Below are 26,956 nucleotides of genomic sequence, written 5' to 3'. Positions count from 1 at the left end.
TAATTATTAGCAGCGGTGATAAAACCGTGTGAACACTCTTGTTCATGGCAAATATTGCAAACTGTCTATTTTCTACCCTACAACTTTGACTCGACTTCGTTATTATAATTGTTATTCTAATGCACTTAAGAATTATCGATCCATTGAATTATACATATTGCAATTTATGAAAACAGATGTGATAATAGATAGACAAAACATTTTTAGTTAAAAAATTAAATTTGTACGTTCTTGTAATGTCCGTTCAAACTCTTAGAAAAATGTTCTGTTTGATTTAACAAATTATCTGTTCGATTTTGGACCAAACAGATTCTGGTTAAATCCACCAGAATTTCTATTAATGCAACAAGATTCTAACAGATTCAACAATCTGTTTGGTTACGAGTTAATTAAACCAGATTCTGGTTAAATCTACTATATTTTGATTGCATCTACCAGAATTTTGTTACATTAATAAGAATTCTAGTAGATCCGACGAGAATCTGTCAGTTTTGTCTAAAATCGAACAGACAGTTTATTGCATTGAATGAAGCAAAACTTTTTCTCAATGAAAAAATTTATTAATAACATATTAATATACGATAGTATTGTTTTTAGTTGGTATCAACTAAAATTATCAAATTAATTTGAAATTTTCTCTTGAAAGTAATATTTATACGCTTTGTATAATACATCTTGTTTAATATGATGCACTGAGATGAAGTTTTGTTTGATTCAATAGATTGCCTGTTCAATTTTGAACAAAACAAACAGATTCTGGTTGAATCTACCAGATTTTGGTTGAATTTGCCAGAATCTTATTGCATTAATAAGAATTCTGATAGATTTGATCAAAATCTATCTGTTTTGTTCAAAATTGAACAGACGGTTAGATGAATCAAACAAAACATTTTTTTTTAGTGTAGAAATACACATATAATTGAAATATATATTAAAAAAACGTTTTACATTCAGGATATTGTACGCCGACGATGGTTTAAGATATTTCTACATCCGTATATTGCTTTAACTATATATGTTTAATCTAATTTTCTGATTGTATATACGCTTGTATTAATATAACTAGAACAGTTCTAACTGATGAGACAAACTGGAACACAGTAATTTTTGTAAACATTAAATTTTGTTTTATATATTGATGATAATTTATGATAATTATAATCATACCCCATAAACAAATTTGTAACCAAATTGGAAAAAACCAATTCCGCAAAATCTGAAGGGCGACTGTTTTATATGTAACAATAGTTGTGTGATCTGTTAGTTTAATATAATAGAGACTTTTATATATAATTTTGCATTTTTAAAACTAAATTAACAATAAGATATACCAAGTAGTAAGCATTATGTGACTTTTTTGCGGTCTTAATTACTAATCATGACGACATTATGTCAATATTATGACAGAAAATAATGACGTTAGATAATGACCACTTTTTATCTGAAATAGTTTAATTACATTTGTTAAAGTTATATTATTACTTACATTTTCACATGTTTCAACATCGTTCATAGTCTGCAATATTTTACTTAGGAATTTTTTTGTTGAATTTGTTTGAAATTGAAATACGCAAAAGTAAAAATAAGTCGTTTAATTTAGTAATTTAAAATTCAATACACACACACACACAATTTGTACTCACACATTACTAAAAACGAAAAAATGTTGAATGAATGCATTTTGAATGTAGACACACAAATTTGATACTTGGTTGCTGACTTTCTCGCACACTAAATTATAGACGAAAAGTTTCAAAATATTCTCGGAAAACCATAATATGGTAAAAGTACTGTACAATACTATGTCTTTTGTACAACTGCGATTGAATATCAGATCAAAAATAGCATTCAATTCAATTGTCATGTGAATAAAGTAATATCCCATTTTGAAAGTTATCTCTTTGAATATGGAGTCTAGCTCGCGAGATATTTTACGTACATCTAAATGAAGATGTCTACAAAGATATTATATTATTAGTTAGCAGCGCAAAATTTGATTGACAGTAATTACAATAATTACACGAATAGTCTTACATTATAATCCATATCATCCATTTATTGCATTGAGTTCTCGCAAATTGTCGTTGAGGTATATGTAACATGGTATTATCCCAAGCTTGTGGCATTACATATTTATTATTGTTTGTCATATTTTAAGATGTTCATTGATTTGCTCAAACTTTATGCCTATGTCTGAATATAGAAAAATTAAAGAAGATTGTTGAATTAAACGGAATATTATTTGAGTGTAGAAATACACATATAATTAAAACATATACAATATAAGACAAACATTTTACATTCAGGATATTGTACGCCGACGATGGTTTAAGATATTTCTACATACGTATATTGTTTTAACTATATATATTTAATTTAATTTTCTGATTCTGTATACGATTGTATTAATATAACTAGAACAGTTCCAACTGATAAGACAAACTGGAACACAGTAATTTTTTTAAACATTAAGTTTTACTTTATATATTGATGATAATTTATGATAATTATATACATACCCCATAAACAAATTTGTAGCCAAATTGGAAAAGTCCAATTCCGCAAAATTTGAGTGGCGACTGTTTTATATGTAATAATAGTTGTGAAATCTATTAGATAAAATAATATAGAGACACTTATAATTCTGTATTTTTAAACCTAGACTAACAATAAGAAATTTTAAGTAGTAAGCATAATCTGACGTCTTTTTGTCGTCCTAATTGCTAATTATGGCGCCATTATGTCAATATTATGACATTTAAATAATGACGTTAGATAATGACTACTTTCTACCTGGAATAGTTTAATGATATTTTGTTAAAGTTATATTACGACTTACATTTTCACATGTTTCAACATCGTTCATAAACTGCAATATGTTATGTAGGAAATTTTTTGTTGAATTTGCCTAAAATTGAAATATGCAAAAATGAAAATAAATTGTTTAATTTAATAATTTAAAATTCAACACACACAATTTGTACTCATACATTACTAAAATCAAAAAAGATTTGAATAAATGCATTTTGAATGTAAACATACAAATTTGATACCTGGTTGCTGACTTTCTCACACACTAAATTAATGATGAGAAGTTTCAAAATATTGTAGAAACACCATAATGATATAGAAATAATTTTGTACAATACTATGTGATTTGTGTAATTAGGGATAAATATCACATAAAAAAGACTATACAAATTCAGTGCCATGAAGTAAAAGTAACTTCCCATTTTGAAAGTCATCTCTACTCCGTATATCGAGTCTAGCTCGCGAGATATTTTACGTAACTCCAAATGAAGTTGTCTACATAAATATGATATGAAAATTAGCTGTGCATAATTTGATTGACAAGAATTACATGAATAGTCTTACATTATGATCCATATCATCCATTTATTGCTTGGATTGTGCGCAAATTGTCGTTGAGGCGTATGTAACACGGAATTATCCCAAGTTTGTGTTATTCCATATTTATTATTGTTTGCCATATTTTTAAGATGTTCATTGATTTGATCAAACTTTATGCTTACGTATCTGAATATAAAAGAAAAATTGGTGGTTAATGATTTATGTTAATAAATATGCATATAAATGTATCATAACATGGTTTTTACGAAATTTTAAAAAGTTTTCAATTTTTTATTAAGGCTTACTAATTTTTAGTTCCAATAAAATAATAATTGTGTATTAAAAATACTGACCCAATAATACTCGTCATTGTCAGATCGCTTAAGAAGGTAATATGAGCGAAATAGTTCAATACATTAAAAAAATAGATAAATGTTATAGTGCTATGATAAAACCATTCTTTTTGAATTATAATTGGCATAATGTTTAATAATATGGTTATTACAAACCATCCTAAAATGATCCATATAATTTTTTTACGTAGCGGCCGATAACTTGTAATTATTCCTAAGTTTTCTAACGTTGTGTCCACAATAGCCAATTTTTTCAAACAGTTTTTAAATTTCTGGTTGCATGAAAAAAGGGAAAAAACAATTTGAAAACACACACAATAACAATAGATGAATATTGGAACTGTCAAAATTTGATTCTTAATTTGATTTTTAATAGAAATGGCTAGAATTGTTTAATAGTGACAAAACTGTCAAAATTACTTATGTATTATATTTTGTTGCGAACTTTACATTTGAAGCCATCATTTTAATGATGATAAAAAGAAAAATTGCATTTGAGTTATTATTTTTATTAATTTATTTAAGTTTTGAGAAGATTTAACTGTTATCAGTTATTAAAGAGATTATTAGGATACTTTTTTACCTTATTGTTATACATTCCAAACAGAATTAATAATAGCAGTGTAAAATCGACCATTCCAGTAATAATATGATATACATCCAAGTTAAGAAATTTTATTGTAATGTGCACTCGGAGAACACAGTAAATTAACCATAATAGCAGTATATAGAAGACCCCAAACCATGGTTTTAGATGACTTATCGGTAAATAGACAATTCTCAAGCCAAACACGTAATTGATTATCAGGAGTGGCCATAAAATCTTGTAAACACTCTTGTTCATTGCAAATATTGCCAATTATCTCTTTTTTACAGACTACACTACGTACAACTTCTATGCGACTTCGAAATTATAGTTCTTACCTTAATGCACATTGGAACTATTGATCTATTGAATTATATATATTGTACATTTGTGAAAAGAGATCTGATAATAGATACAAAACATTTTTAGATTAAAAATTAAATTTGTATGTTTTTGTAATACTTGTTTAAGAAAATTTACTAATAAAAAGATATGCAAAAAAATTATTTTCAGTTGGTATTAAGCAAAATTGTAATGTTAGTATGAAATATTTCTATAGTTAATATTTAGGCTGAGATTATACATATATTAAGTAATATGTATTTATGTTGACACAATGTTAGTTAATGTAATGATAGAAATGAAAACACATATAACTGTCAAAAATATATTTAACAAAAATTCATATTACGTACAGGATATTGTATACCGACAATCATTTAAGATGTTTCTGCGTATATTACTTTAATTATATATTTTTAAGCAAATTTTCTGTTTCTGTATGCGCTTGTATTAATATAACTAGAACAGTTCCAACTGATGAGACAAACTGCAAAACAGTAATTTTTATTAAATGTTAAATTTTGTTTTATTTATTCGTATATTAGTAATAATTGTATGATAATGTATAATCATACTCCATAAATAAATTTGTAGCCAAATTGGAAAAGCCCAATCCCGCAAAATGTGAGTGGCGACTAATTGCTTATTAGCAGCGGCGATAAAACCGTGTAAACACTCTTCTTCATGGTAAATATTGCAAACTGTTTTCTACCGACTGCACTACAACTTCGACTCAAATTCGTTATTATAATTGTTACCCTAATGCACTTAAGAGTTATCCATCTATTGAATTATACATATTGCAATTTAAGAAAACAGATCTCATAATAGATAAACAAAACATTTTTAGATAAAAAATTAAATTGGTATGTTTTTGTAATAGTCGTTTAAACTCTGAGAAAAATGTTCTGTTTCATTCGACAAACCATTTGTTCGATTTTGGACCAAACAGACTCTGGTTAAATTCACCAGAATTTCTATTAATGCAAGAAGATTCTGAGAGATTCAACAATCTGTTTAGTTACGAGCTAACCAATCCAGATTCTGGTTAAGTTTACTACATTTTGATTGAATCTACCAGAATCTTGTTACATTAATAAGAATTCTAGTAGATGCGACGAGATTCAACCAAACTGGCAGATTCAACCAAAATCTGGTAGATTCAACCAAAATCTGTCAGTTTTGTCCAAAACTGAACAGACAGTTTATTGTATCAAGCAGAACTTTTTTCAATAAAGAAATTTATTAATAATATATTAATATACGATAGAATTGTTTTTAGTTGGTATTAACGTGTTAAAATTGTAAAATAATTTGAAATTTTCTGAAGAAATATTTATACGCTTTGTAAAATACACTTTATTTAATATGATGATACACTGAGAAGAATGTTTTGTTTGATTCAATAATCATCTGCTCAATTTTGGACTAAACAGACAGATTTTGGTTGAATCTACCAGATTTTGGTTGAATCTGCCAGAATCTAGTTGCATTAATAAAAATTTTGATAGATTCAACTAAAATTTGTCTGTTTCGTCCAAAATCGAACAGACGGTTTGTTGAATCAAACGGAATATTTTTTTCAGTGTAGAAATACACATATAATTAAAATATATACAATATAAAACAAATATTTTACACTTAGGATATTGTACGCCGACGATGGTTTAAGATATTTCTACATACGTATATTGTTTTAACTATATATGTTTAATCTAATTCTCTGATTCTGTATACGATTGTATTAATATAACTAGAACAGTTCCAACTGATGAGACAAACTGGAACACAGTAATTTCTTTAAACATTAATTTTTGCCTTATATATTGATGATAATTTATAATAATTACAATCATACCCCATAAACAAATTTGTAGCCAAATTGGAAAAGCCCAATTCCGCAAAATCTGAGTGGCGACTGTTTTATATGTAACAATAGTTGTGCGATCTGTTAGTTTAAGATAATAGAGACATTTATATAATTTATATAATTTTGCATTTTTTAAACTAGACTAACAATAAGATGTTTCAAGTAGTAAGCATTATCTGACGTCTCTTTGTCGTCCTAATTGCTAATCATAACGACATTATATCAATATTATGACATTCAAATAATGACGTTAGATAATGACTACTTTCTACCTGGAATAATTTAATGATATTTGTTAAAATTATATTACGACTTACATTTTCACATGTTTCAACATCCTTTATAGACTGCAATATTTTACGTAGGAAATTTATCGTTGAATTTGCCTGAAATTGAAATATGCAAAAGTAAAAATAAGTCGATTAATTTAGTAATTTGAAACTCAACACAATTTGTACTTATACATTACTAAAAACGAAAAAAATTTGAAGAATGCATTTTGAATGTAAACATACGAATTTGATACCTGGTTGCTGACTTTCTCGCACTTTAAGTTAATGGTGAGAAGTTTCAAAATATTGTAGAAACACCATAATATGGTAAAATTTTTGTACAATACTGTGTAATTTGTATAATGGGGGACGAATATCTCATAAAAAAAATGATACAAGTTCAGTGTCACATAGATAAAGTAACTTCCCATTTTGAAAGTCATCTCTACTCCGAATATGGAGTCTAGCTCGCGAGATATATTACGTAATTCTAAATGAAGATGTCTACGAAAATATGATATTACAGTGTGCAGAACAAAATTTGATTGACAGTAATTACAATATTTACATGAATAGTCTTACATTATGATCCATATCATCCATTTATTGCTTGTATTGTGCGCAAATTGTCGTTGAGGCGTATGTAACACGGTACTATCGCAAGCTTGTATTATTCCATATTTATTATTGTTTGCCATATTTTTAAGATATTCATTGATTTGATCAAACTTTATGCCTACGTATCTGAATATAAAAGAAAGATTGGTGGTTAATGATTTATGTTAATAAATATACATATAAATGTATCATAACATGATTTTTACGAAATTTTAAGAAGTTTTTAATTTTTTATTAAGACTTACTATTTTTTAGTTCTAATAAAATAATGTTTTTTTATTAAAAATACTGACCCAATAATACTTGATATTGTCAGATCGCTTAGGAAGGTAATATAATCGATATAGCTCAATACATTAGAAAAATAGATAGCTGTCATAGTGTTACATTTGTACGTTTCTTTCACAAGTATGATTTGCATAGTGTTTAATAATATGTTTATTACCAACCATCCTAAAATGATCCATATAATTCTTTTACGTAGCGACCGATAATTTGTAATTATTCCTAAGTTTTCTAGCGTCGTGTCCACAAAAGCCAACTTTTTCAGACAGTTTTTAAATTTCTGGTTGCATGAAAAAAGGGAGAAGGCAATTTGAAAACACAAAATAACAATAGATGAATGGAACTGAATGAATGGAACTGTCAAAGTTTGATTCGATTTTTAATAGGAATGGTTAGAACTGTTTAATAGTGACGTAACTGTTAAAATTACTTATTTATTATATTTTGTTGCAAACTTCACATTTGAAGCCATCATTTTGATGATGATAAAAAAAATTGCATTTGAGTTATTATTTTTATTAATTTATTTAAGTTTTGAGAGGGTTTAACTGGTATTAGTTATTAAAGAGATTATAAAGATACTCCTTTACCTTATTGTGATAAATTCCAAATTGAATTGATAATAGCACTGTAAAATCGGCCATGTCAGGAATAATATAATATACATTCCAGTCAAGAAACTCTATTGTAATGTGCACTCGGAGAACACAGTAAATTAACCATAATAGCAGTATATAGAGGAGCGCAAACCATGCTTTTAGATGACTTATCGGTAAGTGGACGATTCTTAAGCCACACACGAAATTAATTATCAGCAGTGGCGATAAAACTTTGTAAACACTCTTGTTCATTGCAAATATTACGATTTATCCCTTTTCTACGGACTATACTATGTACAATTGCTATTCGACTTCGAAATTATAGTTCCTACCTTAATGCACATTGAAACTATCGATCTATTGAATTATACATATTGTACATTTGTGAAAACAGATCTGATAATAGAAATAAATCATTTTGAGATAAAGAATTAAATTTCTATGTTTTTGTAATATTTGTTTAAAAAACTTTACTAATAAAGAGATATGCGAAAGAATTATTTTCAGTTGGTATTAAGCAAAATTGTAATGTTAGTATGAAATATTCTATAGGTAACATTTAGGCTGAGATTATACATATATTAAGTAATATTTATGTTGACACGATGTTATTTAATGTAATGATAAAAATGAAAACACATATAACTGTCAAAAATATATTTAACAAAAATTTATTTTACGTACAGGATATTGTATACCGACGATCATTTAAGATGTTTCTGCGTATATTACTTTAACTATATATTTTTAATCAAATTTTCTGTTTCTATATGCGCTTGTATTAATATAACTAGAACAGTTCCAACTGACGAGACACACTAAAAAACAGTAATGTTTATTAATTAAATTTTGCTTTATTTATTTATGTATTAGTAATAATTGTATGATAATGTCAATCATACTCCATAAATAAATTTGTAGCCAAATTGGAAAAGCCCAATCCCGCAAAATCTGAGTGGCGACTGGTTTATGTGTAGCAATAGTTGTGAGATCTATTAATACAGAATAATATAAAGACATTTATAATTCTGTATTTTTAAAGTTAAACTGTCAATAAGACATCCCAAGTAGGAAGCAGTCATCATCTAATGTCTTTGTCGCCCTAAGTAATTATGATGCCATAATCGATTATTATGATAATGATATTCCGCTGTAATAACCGCTTGGTACTTTGAATATTTTTATGACATTAGTTAAAGTTATATTACGACTTACATTTTCACATGTTTCAACATCGTTCATTGAATGCGATACCTTATATAAATAATTTTTTGTTGAATTTGCCTGCAGTTGAAGTATATATAAATAAATGAAAGTTGTTTAATTTAGTAATCCAAAATTCAACACAATTAGCAGTCATACAATAACTAAAAAAAAAAAAGTTTTGAGAAATGCATTTGAAACGTAACCATAAATGCAATACCTGGTTGCTAACTTTCTCGCACACTAAATTAATTACGAGAAGTTTCAAAATATTGTGAGAACCCCAGAATATGACAACAATAATGAAGAATGCTGTATGATTTGTATAATTGGGGATGAATATCGCATGAAAAATATGATTTAAAGCTGATGCCATGAAAATAAAGTAACATCCCATTTTGAAAGTCATTTCTACTCCGAATATCGAGTCTAGTTCCCGAGATATTTTACGCAATTCCAAATGTAGCTGTCTACGTAAATATGAAAATTAGCTGCGCAATATTTGATTCACAATAATTATACGAATAGCTTTACATTATAATCCATATCATCCATTTATTGCTTGAAGTTTTGGTAATTTGTCGTTGAGGCGTATGTAACACGGTATTATCCCAAGCTTGTGTCATTCCATATTTATTATTGTTCGCCATATTTTTAAGATGTTTATTGATTTGATTAAACTTAGCGCCTACGTATCTAAATATAAAAGAAAAACTGGTGGTTAATAATTTATATTAATAAATATAAATACAAATTTTAAGATTTTAATTTTTTATTAAAGCTTTCTTATTTTCAATTTTCTGAAAATAGTATTTGTATATTCAAAATACTGACCCATTAATACTTGTCATTATCAGATCTCCTAGGAAGTTAATATGAGTGGAATGGTTCGTTAGATGAGAAAGATAGATAGCTGTCACAGCGTTACAATTGCACATTTTTTTCATAAATATAATAAGCACATTGTTTAATAATATGGCTATTACAAACCATCCTAAAGCGATCCATATTATTTTTCTATGTAATTGCTGATAATTTGTAATTATTCCTAATTTTTGCAGTGTGGTATCCACAATAGTTAGTTTTTTCAGGCAGTTTCTGAATTTCTGCAAGAAAAAAGAGAAAAAGCAATTTATAATGCACGATCAATAGATAAATATAGAGTCTGTCAGAGTTTAGTTCAATTTTTAATGGAATGTTTCTAGAAATGTTTAACAGTGACAAAACTGTTAAAAATGTTTGTGTCTTAAATTTTGGTGTAAATTTTACATTTTATCTCATCTATTATTTTGTTGATGATGATAAAAAAATACGCGTCGAAAAATTGTATTTTTGTCATAATATGTTATTCAAGTTTTGAGATGATTCAACTGTTTGATACTTTGCCACTATCAAAAGCATTTTTTCAGTATATGGTGAAGCCGCTATAACTTTGAAAAGAGTTAGAAAACGGTTTGCCAAACTTCGATGCTTTATGCTATTATTTTCTTCTGAATGACAAGCTATGGTCTGGATGTCTCATGAAGGTTGATGATGGATGGTACAATCCACAATTTACTCCAAAGAACCTCGTTAATTTCGAAACGTCATAGAGAACAATGAAAATTGTTTATTAAGTGAAGCAATGTGTTTATGAATAAAATAATTATATTTTATTAGAAAATGGAATGGAATTTTTTAACAGACCCAATATATACAATTTTTTTGAGAATTAGATTTTATGCGTAAAGTTGTCAGAATTTTAGCTTTCAGAAGAATGTTTATATACATACATGTGTACGTAAATATATTATTTTTAGATATATTTTATGTTTGTGTTAATGAAATTAATTTTTATTCGACATTCTGTCAAAAAGATGTAAACGCTGAACATGAAAGATATTAAAGTTTTTTATATACTGTTACTTTACACACATACATACACACACACGCGCGCGCGCGCGCGCATGCACACGCATTCATCTAATGACAATATATATAATTACTAAGAAAGTTATTCATATTTACTTATAATTAATGTTTATTAACTTTTACCATTAAAACTATCGGAAAAGAATCAAGTGCAATTATTAGAATATTGATTATTAAAAAAGATTATATGGACATTTTTTTACCTTATTGTGATACATTCCAAACACAATTGACAATAGCGCTGCGAAATCACTAAGCCCATAAAAAATAGAATATTTGTCAAAGTTAGTATATATTATTTTAGTGTACACTTGAAGAAAACAATAAGATAACCAAACTAGCAGTATATAGAAGAGTCCAAACCATGGTCTTACATGATTTATCGGTAACTGGACAATTCTTAAACCGAACACGTAACTGATTATTAGCAGCGGCGATAAAACCGTGGAAACACTCTTGGTCATGGCAACTATCCGTTTTCTACCGACTACACTACAACTTCGACTCGACTTCGTAATTATAATCGTTACTCTAATGTACATTAGCATTATCGATCCATTAAATTATACATATTGCGATTTACGAAAACAGATCTGATAATACATACAAAACATTTTTAGATTAAAAATTAAATTTGTATGTTTTTGTAATACTTGTTTAAGGAAATTTATTAATAAAGAGATATGCGAAAGAATTATTTTAAGTTGGTATTAAGCATAATTGTAATGCTAGTATGAAATATTCTATAGGTAATATTTAGGTTGAGATTATACATATATTAGGTAATATTTATGCTGTGACGCTGTTATTTAATGTAATGATAGAAAGGCAAACACATATAACTGTCAAAAATATATTTAACAAAAATTCATTTTACGTACAGGATACTGCAAACCAACGATCATTTAAGATCGTTCTACATATATTGATTTAACTAGATATTTTTAAACAAATTTTCTGTTTGTGTATGCGCTTGTATTAATATAACTAGAACAGTTCCAACTGATGAGACAAACTGCAAAACAGTAATTTTTTTAAATGTTAAATTCTGTTTATTTGTTCGTATATTAGTAATAATTGTATGATAATTATAATCGTACCCCATGAAGAAATTTGTAGCCAAATTGGAAAAGTCTAATCCCGCAAAATGTGAGTGGCGACTGTTTTATATGTAATAATAGTTGTGAGATCTATTAGATAATATAATATAAAGACATTTATAATTGTGTATTTTTAAAACTAGATTAACATGACATTGCAAGTAGCAAGAAATCATTATCTTATGTCTTTTGTTGTTCTATTTATTAATTATGATGTCATAATCAGTTATAACAACAAAATAACGTTAGATAATGATCGATTACAATTTGCAATTATTTCATGACATTTGCTAATTTATATTTCCACTTACATTTTCATTTGTTTCTATATCATTCATAGAATGATACTATATTTTATTTGGGAAATTTTTTGTGGAATTTGCTTGAAAATGAAATATGCTAAGATGAATACAATTTGTTTGATTTAGTAATGTAAAATTAACGTAAAACACAATTAGTGGTTATACAATCAATAAAAAAGATAAAAATTTGATTCATATTTCGAACGTAAACACAAATTTAATATTTTGCTACTAATTTTCTCGCATACTAAATTGATGGCGAAAAGTTTCAAAATATTATAAGAACTCCAGAATTTGATCATAATAGTCCACAATACAATGTTATTTGTATAATTGCGAATGAATATTAAATAAAAAATATTATTAAAGCCAATTGACATGAGAATAAAGTAACTTCCCATGTTTCGATTTTATGTATGTGTAATGAAAATGCAATGGGCACTGGTTTGCTTATTACCCTTTTTTTTATTGAACTTATTGACTCGTGTCGTGTGTTCTATGTATACGAACAAGAACTATATAATAATATTATATGTAAGGAAAACTGAGACTCGACTGATCTCTGCTCGAGCACCAAAAACAAAAGACGGCGATAATGCATTTTAAGGTGCGTTCGGGGAGACGCTATTAGCGCTATTTGCGTCATTCTATCTTTATTGCTCATTAGACATAAAACAAGGATAGAATGACACAATAGCGCTGATAGCGCGCTCCCCGAACGCACCCTTAATAAAGATGCAATTGATGGCAGCCTTAACAAATAGTTAGATTAAATTTGATAACTCAATAGACTCAATATAGAATAATTTTACATACAGTTTGCTTAATACTACGCGACCAACACCAAACGTAAATTTAGAATTAATATCAAACATCCCATTTTGAAAGTCATCTCTACTTCAAATATCGAGTCTAGCTCCCGAGATACTTTACGTAATTCCAAATGTAACTGTCTACGTAAATATGAGATTAAAATTAGCTGCGTCAAATTTGATTGACAAGAATTACATGACTAGTCTTGCATTATGATCCATATCATCCATTTATTGCTTGGAGTGTGCGCAAATTGTCGTTGAGGCGTATGTAACATGGTATTATACCAAGCTTGTGTTATTCCATATTTATTATTGTTTGCCATATTTTTAAGATGTTCATTGATTTGATGAAACTTTATGCCTACATATCTGAATATAGAAGAATTAAAGAAGGTTGTTGAATCAAACGGAATATTATTTCAGTGTAGAAATACACATATAATTAAAATATATACAATATAAAACAAACATTTTGCATTCAGGATATTGTATACCGACGATGGTTTAAGATATTTCTACATACGTATATAGCTTTAACTATATATGTTTAATCTAATTTTCTGTTTGTGTATACGCTTGTATTAATATAACTAGAACAGTTCCAACTGATGAGACAAACTGGAACACAGTAATTTTTTTAAACATTACATTTTGCTTTATATATTGATGATAATTTGTGATACTTATGATCATACCCCATAAATAAATTTGTAGCCAAATTGGAAAAGACCAATTCCGCAAAATTTGAGTGGCGACTGTTTTATATGTAACAATAGTTGTGTGATCTGTTATTTTAATATAATAAAGGCATTTATATATAATTTTGCATTTTTAAAACTAAACTAACAATAAGATATTCCAAGTAGTAAGCATTATCTGACGTTTTTTTGCGGTCCTAATTACTAATCATGACGACATTATGTCTATATTATGACATCAAAATAATGACGTTAGATAATGACCACTTTCTACCTGGAATAGTTTAATGATATTTGTTAAAGTTATATTACGACTTACATTTTCACATGTTTCAACATTGTTCATAAACTGCAATATTTTAGGTAGGAAATTTTTTGTTGAATTTGCCTGAAATTGAAATATGCAAAAGTAAAAATAAGTTGTTTAATTTAGTAATTTAAAATTTAACACAATTTGTACTCATACATTACTAAAATCAAAAAAATTTGAATGAATGCATTTTAAATGTAAACATACAAATTTGATACCTGGTTGGTGACTTTCTCGCACACTAAATTAATGGTGAGAAATTTCAAAATATTATAGAAACACCATAATATGCAACTAATTTTGGACAATACTGTGTGATTTGTATAATTGGGGATGAATATCACATAAAAAAGACTATACAAGTTCAGTGCTATGTTGATAAAGTAACGTCCCATTTTGAAAGTCATCTCTACTCCGAATATGGAGTCTAGCTCGCGAGATATTTTACGTAATTCCAAATGAAGCTGTCTACATAAATATGATATAAAAATTAGCTGCGCATAATTTGATTCACAAAAATTACATGAATAGTCTTACATCATGATCCATATCATCCATTTATTGCTTGGATTGTGCGCAAATTGTCGTTGAGACGTATGTAATACGGTATTATCCCAAACTTGTGTTATTCCATATTTATTATTGTTTACCATATCTTTAAGATGTTCATTGATTTGATCAAACTTTACGCCTACGTATCTGAATATAAAAGAAAGATTAGTGGTTATTCATTTATGTTAATAAATCTACATATAAATGTATCATAACATGGTTTTTACGAAATTTTAAGAAGTTTTCAATTTTTTATTAAGATTTACTAATTTTTGGTTCTAATAAAATAAAATTTGTGTATTAAAAATACTGACCCAATAATACTCGTCATTGTCAGATCGCTTAGGAAGTCAATATGATCGCAATGGTGCCATGCATTACCTATATAGATAGCTGTCATAGTGTTACATTCAAGAATTTCTTTCAGAATTAAGATTGGTACAATGTTTAATAATATGGTTATTACAAACCATCCTAAAATGTTCCATATAATTCTTTTACGTAGCGGTCGATAATTTGTAATTATTCCTAAGTTTTCTAGCGTCGTGTCCACAATAGTCAACCTTTTCAGACAGTTTTTAAATTTCTGGTTGCATGAAAAAAGGGAGAAGGCAATTTGAAAACACACACAATAACAATAGATGAATGGAACTGGATGAATGGAATTGTCAAAGTTTGATGCGATTTTTAATAGAAATTGCTAGAATTGTTTAATAGTGACGTAACTGTTAAAATTACTTATGTATTATATTTTGTTGCAAACTTCACATTTGAAGCCATCATTTTGATGATGATAAAAAAAAATTGCATTTGAGTTATTATTTTTATTAATTTATTTAAGTTTTAAGAGGGTTTAACTGTTATTATTTATTAAAAAGATTATAAAGATACTCTTTTACCTTATTGTGATACATTCCAAATAGAATTGATAATATAAATGTAAAATCGGCCATGTTAACAATAGTATCAGATACTGATTTCAAGTTAAAAAACTCTATTGTAATGTACACTCGGAGAACACAATAAATTAACCATAATAGCAGTATATAGAGGAGCGCAAACCATGCTTTTAGGTGACTTATCGGGAAGTGGACGATTCTTAAGCCAAACACGAAATTCATTATCAACAGTGGCGATAAAACTTTGTAAACACTTTTGTGCATTGCAAATATTGCGATTTATCCCTTTTCTACGGACTGCACTACGTACAATTGCTATTTGACTTTGAAATTATAGTTCCTACCTTAATGCACATTGAAACTATCGATCTATTGAATTATACATATTGTACATTTGTGAAAACAGATCTGATAATAGAAATAAATTATTTTGAGATAAAGAATTAAATTTCTATGTTTTTGTAATACTTGTTTAAGGAACTTTACTAATAAAGAGATAGGCGAAAGAATTATTTTCAGTTGGTATTAAGCAAAATTGTAATGTTAGTATGAAATATCCTATAGATAATGTTTAGGCTGAGATTATACATGTATTAGGTAATATTTAGGTTGAAACGCTGTTATTTAATGTAAAGATAGAAACGAAAACATATATAACTGTCACAAATTTATTTACCAAAAATTCATATTACGTACAAGATATTGTATATCGACTATCATTTAAAATTTTTCTGCGTATATTGCTTTAACTATATATCTTGAATCCAATTTTCTGATTGTATATACGCTTGTATTAATATAACTAGAACAGTTCCAACTGATGAGACAAACTGGAGCACAGTAATTTTTGTAAACATTAAATTTTGCTTTATATATTAATGATAATTTATGATAATTATAATCATACCCCATAAACAAATTTGTAGCCAAATTGGAAAAGTCCAATTCCGCAAAATCTAAGTGGCGACTGTTTTATATGTAACAATAGTTGTGTGATCTGTTAGTTTAATATAATAGAGACATTTATATATAATTTTGCATTTTTGAAACTAGACTAACAATCAGATATTTCAAGTAGTAAGCATTATCTGACGTCTTTTTGTCGTCCTAATTGTTAATCATGACGACATTATGTCAATATTATGACATCCAAATAATATCGTTAGATAATGACTACTTTCTACCTGGAATAGTTTAATGATATTTGTTAAAGTTATATTACGACTTACATTTTCACATGTTTCAACATCGTTCATAAACGGCAATATTTTACGTAGGAAATTTTTTGTTGAATTTGCCTGAAATTGAAATATGCAAAAGTAAAAATAAGTCGTTTAATTTAGTAATTTAAAATTTAATACACAATTTGTACTAATACACTACTAAAAACGAAAAAATTTTGAAAGAATGCATTTTGAATGTAAAGATACAGATTTGATACCTGGTTGGTGACTTTCTCGCACACTAAATTAAAGGTGAGAAGTTTCAAAATATTGTAGAAACACCATAATATGGACATAATTTTGTACAATACTATGTGATTTTTATAATTGACGATGAATATCGCACGAAAAAGGCTATACACATTCAGTGCCGTCAAGAATAAGTAACATCCCATTTTGAAAGTCATCTCTACTCCGAATATGGAGTCTAGCTCGCGAGATATTTTGCGTAATTCCAAATGTAGCTGTCTACATAAATATGATATGAAAATTAGCTGCGCATAATTTGATTGACAAAAATTACATGAATAGTCTTACATTATGATCCATATCATCCGTTTATTGCTTGGATTATGCGCAAATTGTCGTTGAGGCGTATGTAACACGGTATTATCCCAAGCTTGTGTTATTCCATATTTATTATTGTTTGCCATATTTTTAAGATGTTCATTGATTTGATCAAACTTTATGCCTACGTATCTGAATATAAAAGAAAGATTGGTGGTTAATGATTTATGTGAATAAATATACATATAAGTGTATCATAACATGGTTTTTACGAAATTTTAAGAAGTTTTCAATTTTTTATTAAGGCTTACTAATTTTTAGTTCTAATAAAATAATATTTTTGTATTAAAAGTACTGACCCAATCATACTCGTCATTGTCAGATCGCTTAGGAAGGTAATATGAGCGATATGGTACCATACATTAGAAATATAGATAGATGTCATAGTGCTACTATGAAACAATTTTTTTAACATTATACATGACATAGTGTTTATTAATATGATTATTAGAAACCATCCTATAATGATCCATATAATTCTTTTACGTAGCGGCCGATAATTTGTAATTATTCCTAAGTTTTCTAGCGTAGTGTCCACAATGGCCAACTTTTTCAGACAGTTTTTACATTTCTGGTTGCATGAAAGAAGGGAAAAAGCAATTTCAAAACACACACGATAACAATAGATGAATGGAACTGGATGAATAGAACTGTCAAAGTTTGATTTGATTTTTAATAGGAATGTCTAGAACTGTTTAATAGTGACGTAACTGTTAAAATTACTTATGTATTATGTTTTGTTGCAAATTTCACATTTGAAGCCGTCATTTTGATGATGATAATAAGAAAAATTGCATCTGAGTTATTATTTTTATTAATTTATTTAAGTTTTAAGAAGGTTTAACTGTTATCAGTTATTAAAGAGATTATAAGGATATTTTTTTACCTTATTGTGATACATTCCAAACAGAATTAATAATAGCAGTGTAAAATCGACCACTTCAATAATAATATGATATACATTCAAGTTAAGAAATTCTATTGTAATGTGCACTCGGAGAACACAGTAAATTAACCATAATAGTAGTATATAGAAAACCCCAAACCATGGTTTTAGATGACTTATCGGTAAGTAGACAATTTTTAAGCCGAACACGAAATTGATTATCAGCAGTGGCGATAAAACCTTGTAAACACTCTTGTTCATTGCAAATATTGCGATTTATTCCTTTTCTACGGACTACACTACATACAACTTCTATGCGACTTCGAAATTATAGTTCTTATCTTAATGCACATTGGAACTATCGATCTATTGAATTATACATATTGTACATTTGTGAAAACAGGTCTGATAATAGAAATAAATCATTTTGAGATAAAAAATTCAATTTGTATGTTTTTGTAGTACTTGCTTAAAGAAATTTACTAATAACAAAGAGATATGCGATAAAATTATTTTAAGTTGGTATTAACTAAAATTGAAATGCTAGTATGGGTTATTCTATAGGTAATATTTAGCATAAAATTATATATTAAGTTGAGAAGCTTTTATTTATTGTATTGATAGAAATAAAAACACATATAACTGTCAAAAATTTTTATTACGTACAGGATATTGTGATACCGACAATTATTTAAGTTTTTTCTGCGTATATTGCTTTAACTATATATATGTAAGCAAATATTCTGTGTCTGTATGTGCCTGTATTATTATAACTAGAACAGTTGCAACTGATGAGACAAACTGCAAAACAGTAATTTTTTTGACATTACATTTTGCTTTATATATTTTTATATTAGGAATAATTTTATTTTAATTATAATCGTACCCCATAAAGAAATGTGTAGCCAAATTGGAAAAGTCCAATCCCACAAAATGTGAGTGGCGACTGTTTTATATGTAATAATAGTTGTGAGATCTATTAGATATTATAATATTGAGACATTTAAAATTCTGTATTTTAAAGCTAAGCTAACAATTAGACATCCCAAGTAGGAAGCAGTCATTATCTGACGTCTTTTGTCGTATTAATTATTAATCATGATGTCATATTAGTTATTATGACAATATAACGTTAGATTATGATTGATTGCTTTTCCAATAGTTTAATGACATTTGTTAATTTATATTTCCACTTACATTTTCATATGTTTCCATATTATTCATAGAATTATACGATATTTTATCAAGGAAATTTTTTGTTGAATTTGCCTAAAATTGAAATATGCAAGAATAAATACAAGTCGTTCAATTTTGTAATCTAAAATTGAAAACAATTTTATATATAGTTGAACAATCACTAATAAAATTCGAATACACGCGTTTTAAATGTGAACGCAGATTTGATACCTGGCCGCTGACTTTTTCGCATACTAAATTAATGATGACGAGTTTCAAAGCATTGATAGAACACCAGAATAGGTTATAAATTCTGTCCATTACTGTGAAATCTGTGTAATTAGGGATGAATATTACATGGAAAGTATCATTCAAATCCACTATCATGAGAATAAAGTAACATCCCATTTTGAAAGTCATCTCTACTCCGAATATCGAGTCTAACTCTCGGGATATTTTACGTAATTCCAAATGAAGCTGTCTATGTAAATATGAGATTAAAATTAGCTGCGCAAAATTTGATTGCTAACAATTACAGGAATAGTCTTACATTATAATCCATATCATCCATTTATTGCTTGGAGTGTTCGCAAATTGTCGTTGAGGCGTATGTAACACGGTATTACTCCAAGCTTGTGTCATTTCATAATTATTATTGTTTGCCATATTTTTAAGATGTTTATTGATTTGATCAAACTTTACGCCTACGTATCTGAATATAAAATAAGGTTGGTGGTTAATAATTTATGTTAATAAATATACATACAAATTTATCATAACATGGTTTTTACGAAATTTTAAAAAGTTTTAAATTTTTTATTAAGACTTACTAATTTTTAGTTGTTATAAAATAATATTTGTCTATTAAAAATACTGACCCAATAATACTCGTCATTGTCAGATCGCTTAGGAAGGTAATATGAGTGCTATGGTTTATTACAATGGAATAATAGATAGCTGACATAGTGTTACATTCAAGTTCTTCTTTCAGATTTATGATTGGCATAGTGTTTAATAATATGGTTATTACAAACCATCCTAAAATGATCCATATAATTTTTTTACGTAGCGACCGATAATTTGTAATTATTCCTAAGTTTTCTAGCGTCGTGTTCACAATAGCCAACCTTTTTAGACAGTTCTTAAATTTCTGGTTGCATGAAAAAAGGGATAAAGTAATTTGAAAACACACACAATAACAATAGATGAATATTGGAACTGTCAAAGTTTGATTCGATTTTTAATAAGAATTGTTAATATTGTTTAATAGTGACAAAACTGTTCAAATTATTTATATATTATATTTTGTTGCAAACTACACATTTCGAAGCCGTTATTTTGATGATGATAATAAGAAAAATAAGCATCGAAAAGTTGAATTTGAGTTACATTATTTTATTCAAGTTCTGAGAAGGTTTAACTGTTATTAGTTATTAAATTGATTATAAGGATATTTCTTTACCTCATCGTGATACATTCCAAACAGAATTGATAATAGCACTGTAAAATCGTTCAGACCATAAAAGATAGAATATGGTTCTAAGTCAAGATATATTATTGTAATGTGCACTCGGGAAAAAAAATAAATAAACCATATTAGCAGTATATAGAAGAGTCCAAACCATGATTTTACATGACTAATCGGTAAGTGGACGATTTTTAAGCCAAACACGAAGTTCATTATCAGCAGTGGCGATAAAACTTTGTAAACACTCTTGTTCATTGCAAATATTGCGATTTATCCTTTTTCTACTACACTACATACAACTTCTATTCGACTTCGAAATTATAGTTCCTATTTTAATGCACATTAGAACTATCGATCTATTAAATTATACATATTGTACATTTGTGAAAACAGATCTGATAATAGAAATAAATTATTTTGAGATAAAGAATTTAATGTTTTTGTAATACTTGCTTAAAGAAATTTACTAATAACAAAGACATATGCGATAAAATTATTTTAAGTTGGTATTAACTAAGTTTGTAATGCTGGTATTAATTATTCCATACGTAATATTTGGCGTGAAATTATATATTAGATAATATTTAGGTTGAGACGCTGTTATTATACAAACATTATTACTGTATTACAATATTATACGAATTATACGTGATATTTGGCATGAAATTATATTTTAGGTAAAATTTATGTTGAGACGCTGTTATTTTATGTAATGATAAAAAGGAAAATACATATAGCTGTGAAAAATATGTTTGACAAAAATTCATATTACGTACAGGATATTGTATACCGACGATCATTTAAGATGTTTCTACGTATATTACTTTAACTAAATATTTTTAAGCAAATTTTCTGTTTGGGTATGCGCTTGTATTAATATAACTAGAACAGTTCCACCTGACGAGTCACACTAAAAAACAGTAATGTTTATTAATTTAAAATTTTGCTATATTTATTTATGTATTAGTAATAATTGTATGATAATGTTAATCATACTCCATAAATAAATTTGTAGCCAAATTGGGAAAGTCCAATCCCGCAAAATGTGAGTGGCGACTGTTTTATATGTAATAATAGTTGTGAGATCTATTATATAATATAATATAGAGACATTCATAATTCTGTATTTTTAAAGCTAGACTAACATTAAGACATTGCAAGTAGTAAGCAATCATTATCTTAAGTCTTTTGTCGTTCTAATTATTAATTATGTTGTCATAATCAGTTATAACAACAAAATAACGTTAGATAACTATCAATTACTATTTGCAATTATTTCTTGACATTTGTTAATTTATATTTTCACTTACATTTTTACTTGTTTCTATATCATTCATAGAATGATACAATTTTTAGAAAATTTTTTGTTGAATTTGCCTAAAAATGAAAAATGCTAAAATGAATAGAATTTGTTAGATTTAGTAATGTAAAATTCAACACAATTAGTGGTCATACAATCACTAAGAAAGATAAAAATTTGATTCACATTTCAAACATAAACACAAATTTAATACCTTGCTGTTAACTTTCTCGCACACTAAATTGATGGCGAAAAGTTTCAAAATATTATAAGAACTCCAGAATTTGATCATAATAGTCCACAATACAATGTTATTTGTATAATTGCGAATGAATATTAAATAAAAAATATTATTAAAGCCAATTGACATGAGAATAAAGTAACTTCCCATGTTTCGATTTTATGTAACTTCCCATGTTTCGATTTTATGTGTAATGAAAATGCAATGGGCACTGGTTCGCTTATTACTTTTTTTATATTGAACTTATTGACTTGTTTCGTGTGTCGTATGTATACAAACAAGAACTATATAATAATATTATATGTAAGGAAAACTGAGACTGACTCGACTGACCTCTGCTCGAGCATCAAAAACAAAAGACGGCGATAATGCATTTTAATAGTGATGCAATAGATGGCAACCTTAACAAATAGTTAGATTAAATTTGATAACTCAATAGACTCAATATAGAATAATTTTACATACAGTTTGCTTAATGCTGCGCGACTAACACCAAACGTAAATTTAGAATTAATATCAAACATCCCATTTTGAAAAATCCCATTTTTACTCTTCGAATATCGAGTCTAGCTCCCGAGATACTTTACGTAATTTCAAATGTAGCTGTCTACGTAAATATGAGATTAAAATTAGCTGCGTCAAATTTGATTGACAAGAATTACATGAATAGTCTTGCATTATGATCCATGTCATCCATTTATTGTTTGGAGTGTGCGCAAATTGTCGTTGAGACGTATGTAACACGGTATTATCCCAAGCTTGTGTTATTCCATATTTATTATTGTTTGCCATATTTTTAAGACGTTCTTTGATTTGATGAAACTTTATGCTTCCATATCTGAATATAGAAGAATTAAAGAAGGTTGTTGAATCAAACGAAATATTATTTCAGTGTAGAAATACACATATAATTAAAATATATACAATATAAAACAAACATTTTACATTCAGGATGTTGTACGCCGACGATGGTTTAAGATATTTCTACATACGTATATTGCTTTAACAATATATGTTTAATCTAATTTTCTGATTGTGCATACGATTGTATTAATATAACTAGAACAGTTCCAACTAATGAGACAAACTGGAACACAGTAATTTTTTTAAACATTAAATTTTGCTTTATATATTGATGATAACTTATGATAATTATAATCATACCCCATAAACAAATTTGTAGCCATATTGGAAAAGCCCAATTCCGCAAAATCTGAGTGGCGACTGTTTTATATGTAACAATAGTTGTGTGATCTGTTAGTTAAAGATAATAGAAATATTTTTTTATAATTTTGCATTTTTAAAACTAGACTAACAATAAGATATTTTTAAAACTAGATTAACAATAAGATATTTTAAGTAGTAAGCATTATTTGACGTCTTTTTGTCGTTCTAATTGCTAATCATGACGACATTATGTCAATATTATGACATTCAAATAATGACCACTTTCTACCTGGATTAGTGTAATGATATTTGTTAAAGTTATATTACGACTTACATTTTCACATGTTTCAACATCGTTCATAAACTGCAATACTTTACGTAAGAAATTTTTTGTTGAATTTGCCTGAAATTGAAATATGCAAAAGTAAAAATAAGTCGTTTAATTTAGTAATGTAAAATTCAACACAATTTGTACTCATACATTACTAAAAACAAAAAAAATTTGAATGAATGTGTTTTGAATGTAAACACACAAATTTGATACCTGGTTGGAGACTCTTTCGCACACTAAATTAATGGTGAGAAGTTTCAAAATATTGTGGAAACACCATAATATGGAAATAATATTGTACAATACTATGTGACTTGTATAATTGGGCATGAATATCACATGAAAAAGATTATTTAAATCCAGTGCCATGAAGATAAAGTAACATCCCGTTTTCAAAGTCATCTCTACTCCGTATATGGAGTCTAGCTCGCGAGATATTTTACGTAATTCCAAATGAATCTGTGTACATAAATATGATATAAAAATTAGCTGCGCAAAATTTGACAACAATTACAGGAATAGTCTTACATTATAATTTACATCATCCATTTATTGCTTGGAGTTTTCGCAAATTGTCGTTGAGGCTAATGTAAAACGGTATTATTCCATGCTTGTGTCATTCTATATTTATTATTGTTTGCCATTCTTTTAGGATGTTCATTGATTTGACTCAAACTTTATGCCTACGTCTCTAATATAAAAGAAAGATTGGTAGTTAATGATTTATGTTAATAAATATACATACAAATGTATAATAACAAGGTTTTTACGGAATTTTAAGAAATTTTAAATTTTTTGTTAAGGTTTAATACTTTTTACTTTTAATTAAATAATATTTGTGTATTAAAAATACTGAGCCAATAATACTTATTATTGACAAATCGCAAAGGAAGTTAATATGAGTGCAATAATCCAATACATTAGAAAAATAGATAACTGTTGTAGTATTATTTCAGGCTCATCATTCAGAATTATGATTGGCATAGTGCTTAATATTATGTTTATTACAAACCATCCTATAATGATCCATATTATTTTTTTACGTAGCGGCCGATAATTTGTAATTATTCCTAATTTTTCTAGCGTCGTGTCCACAATAGCCAACCTTTTCAGACAATTTTGAAATTTCTGGTCGCATGAAAAATGAGAGAAAGCAGTTTGAAAAGCCACATAATAACAATAGATGAATGGAACTGTATGATTGGAACTGTCAAAGTTTGATTTGATTTTTAATAGGAATGTTTAGAACTGTTTAATAGTGACGTAACTGTTAAAATTACTTATGTATTATATTTTGTTGCAAACTTCACATTTGAAGCCGTCATTTTAATGATGATAAAAATAAAAATTGCATTTGAGTTAATATTTTTATTAATTTATTTAAGTTTTGAGAGGATTTAATTGTTATTAGTTATTAAAGAGATTATAAGGATACTCCATTACCTTATTGTGATACATTCCAAACAGAACTGATAATAGCACTGTTAAATCGGCCACTCCAACAATAATAAAATATACAGCGAAGTTTACATATGTTCTTGTAATGTGCGCTCTGAGACAACAATATATTAGCCATAATAGCAGTATATAGAAGCGTCCAAACCATGGTTTTACATGACTTATCGGTAATTGGACGATTCTTAAGCCAAACACGAAATTCATTATTAGCGGTGGTGATAAAACCTTATAAACACTTTTGTTCATTGCAAATATTGCGAATTATCCGTTTTCTACCGACTACGCTACAACTTCGACTAGACTTTGTAATTATATTTGTTACTTTATTGTACATTGACACTATCGATCCATTAAATTACACATATTGCTATTTATGAAAACAAATCTGGTAATAGATACAAAACATTTTTACATTAAAAGGGAGGGCATTGTTTTCGTACAAATTGGTTGCTTACAGTATCGATTGCCGACATCTCGTTTGTCCACATTTCGTTTGCACATGGGTTTGCAACTTTCCGCACAAAGCAAGTTCTACTCCCATCGCCCGGTGTTTTGAATGCAACACTATATCCATAATTATACGGTTCGACATGGGTTGCAACTTTTCGCGTAAAGAAAAATTTATCTTCATTGCCCGGTGGAACCGTATAATTATACATAGACCTAGTTTTGCATCCGAAGCACTGGGCGATGGGGGTAGACCTTGTTTAATTTTTTATTTGTGCGCAATAGAGCTTGTAGGCAATCGTACTGTAGGCAATAGATTTTGTGTTTAAATAAAATGCAGACAAACGAGCTGTCGGCAATCGATACTGTAAGCAATTAATTTGTAGGCAAACGGAATCATTTCCATTAAAAATACAATTTGTATGTTTTTGCATTACTTGTTTAAAGAAATTTACTAATAACTAAGGTATATGCAATAAAATTATTTTACGTTTGCATTAACTAGAATTGCAATGCTAGTATAAAATATCCTATAGATAATATTTAGGCTGAGATTATACATGTATTAGGTAATATTTTGGTTGAGACCCTGTTATTTAATGTAATAATTGAAACGAAAACATATA

The 26,956-nt window shown here is 27.7% G+C and overlaps 1 long non-coding RNA gene across 1 annotated transcript; it reads right to left on the bottom strand.

The window, feature by feature from the left end:
* Window positions 1-8,297: 8,297 nt before the first annotated feature.
* On the bottom strand, window positions 8,298-12,702 carry LOC136998561 (uncharacterized). Its single transcript, XR_010889141.1, has 3 exons — window positions 11,594-12,702; window positions 10,314-10,585; window positions 8,298-10,175 (listed from the first exon to the last, which is right to left on the bottom strand). It is a non-coding gene; the product is annotated as an uncharacterized lncRNA (long non-coding RNA).
* Window positions 12,703-26,956: the final 14,254 nt, after the last annotated feature.

This window comes from Linepithema humile, chromosome 3 (genome assembly GCF_040581485.1).
Source record: "Linepithema humile isolate Giens D197 chromosome 3, Lhum_UNIL_v1.0, whole genome shotgun sequence".
In the NCBI taxonomy this organism is placed as follows: domain Eukaryota; kingdom Metazoa; phylum Arthropoda; class Insecta; order Hymenoptera; family Formicidae; genus Linepithema; species Linepithema humile.
The sequence above is the reverse complement of the archived record's forward strand: the minus strand, read 5'-3'. Positions and strand labels throughout refer to the sequence as shown.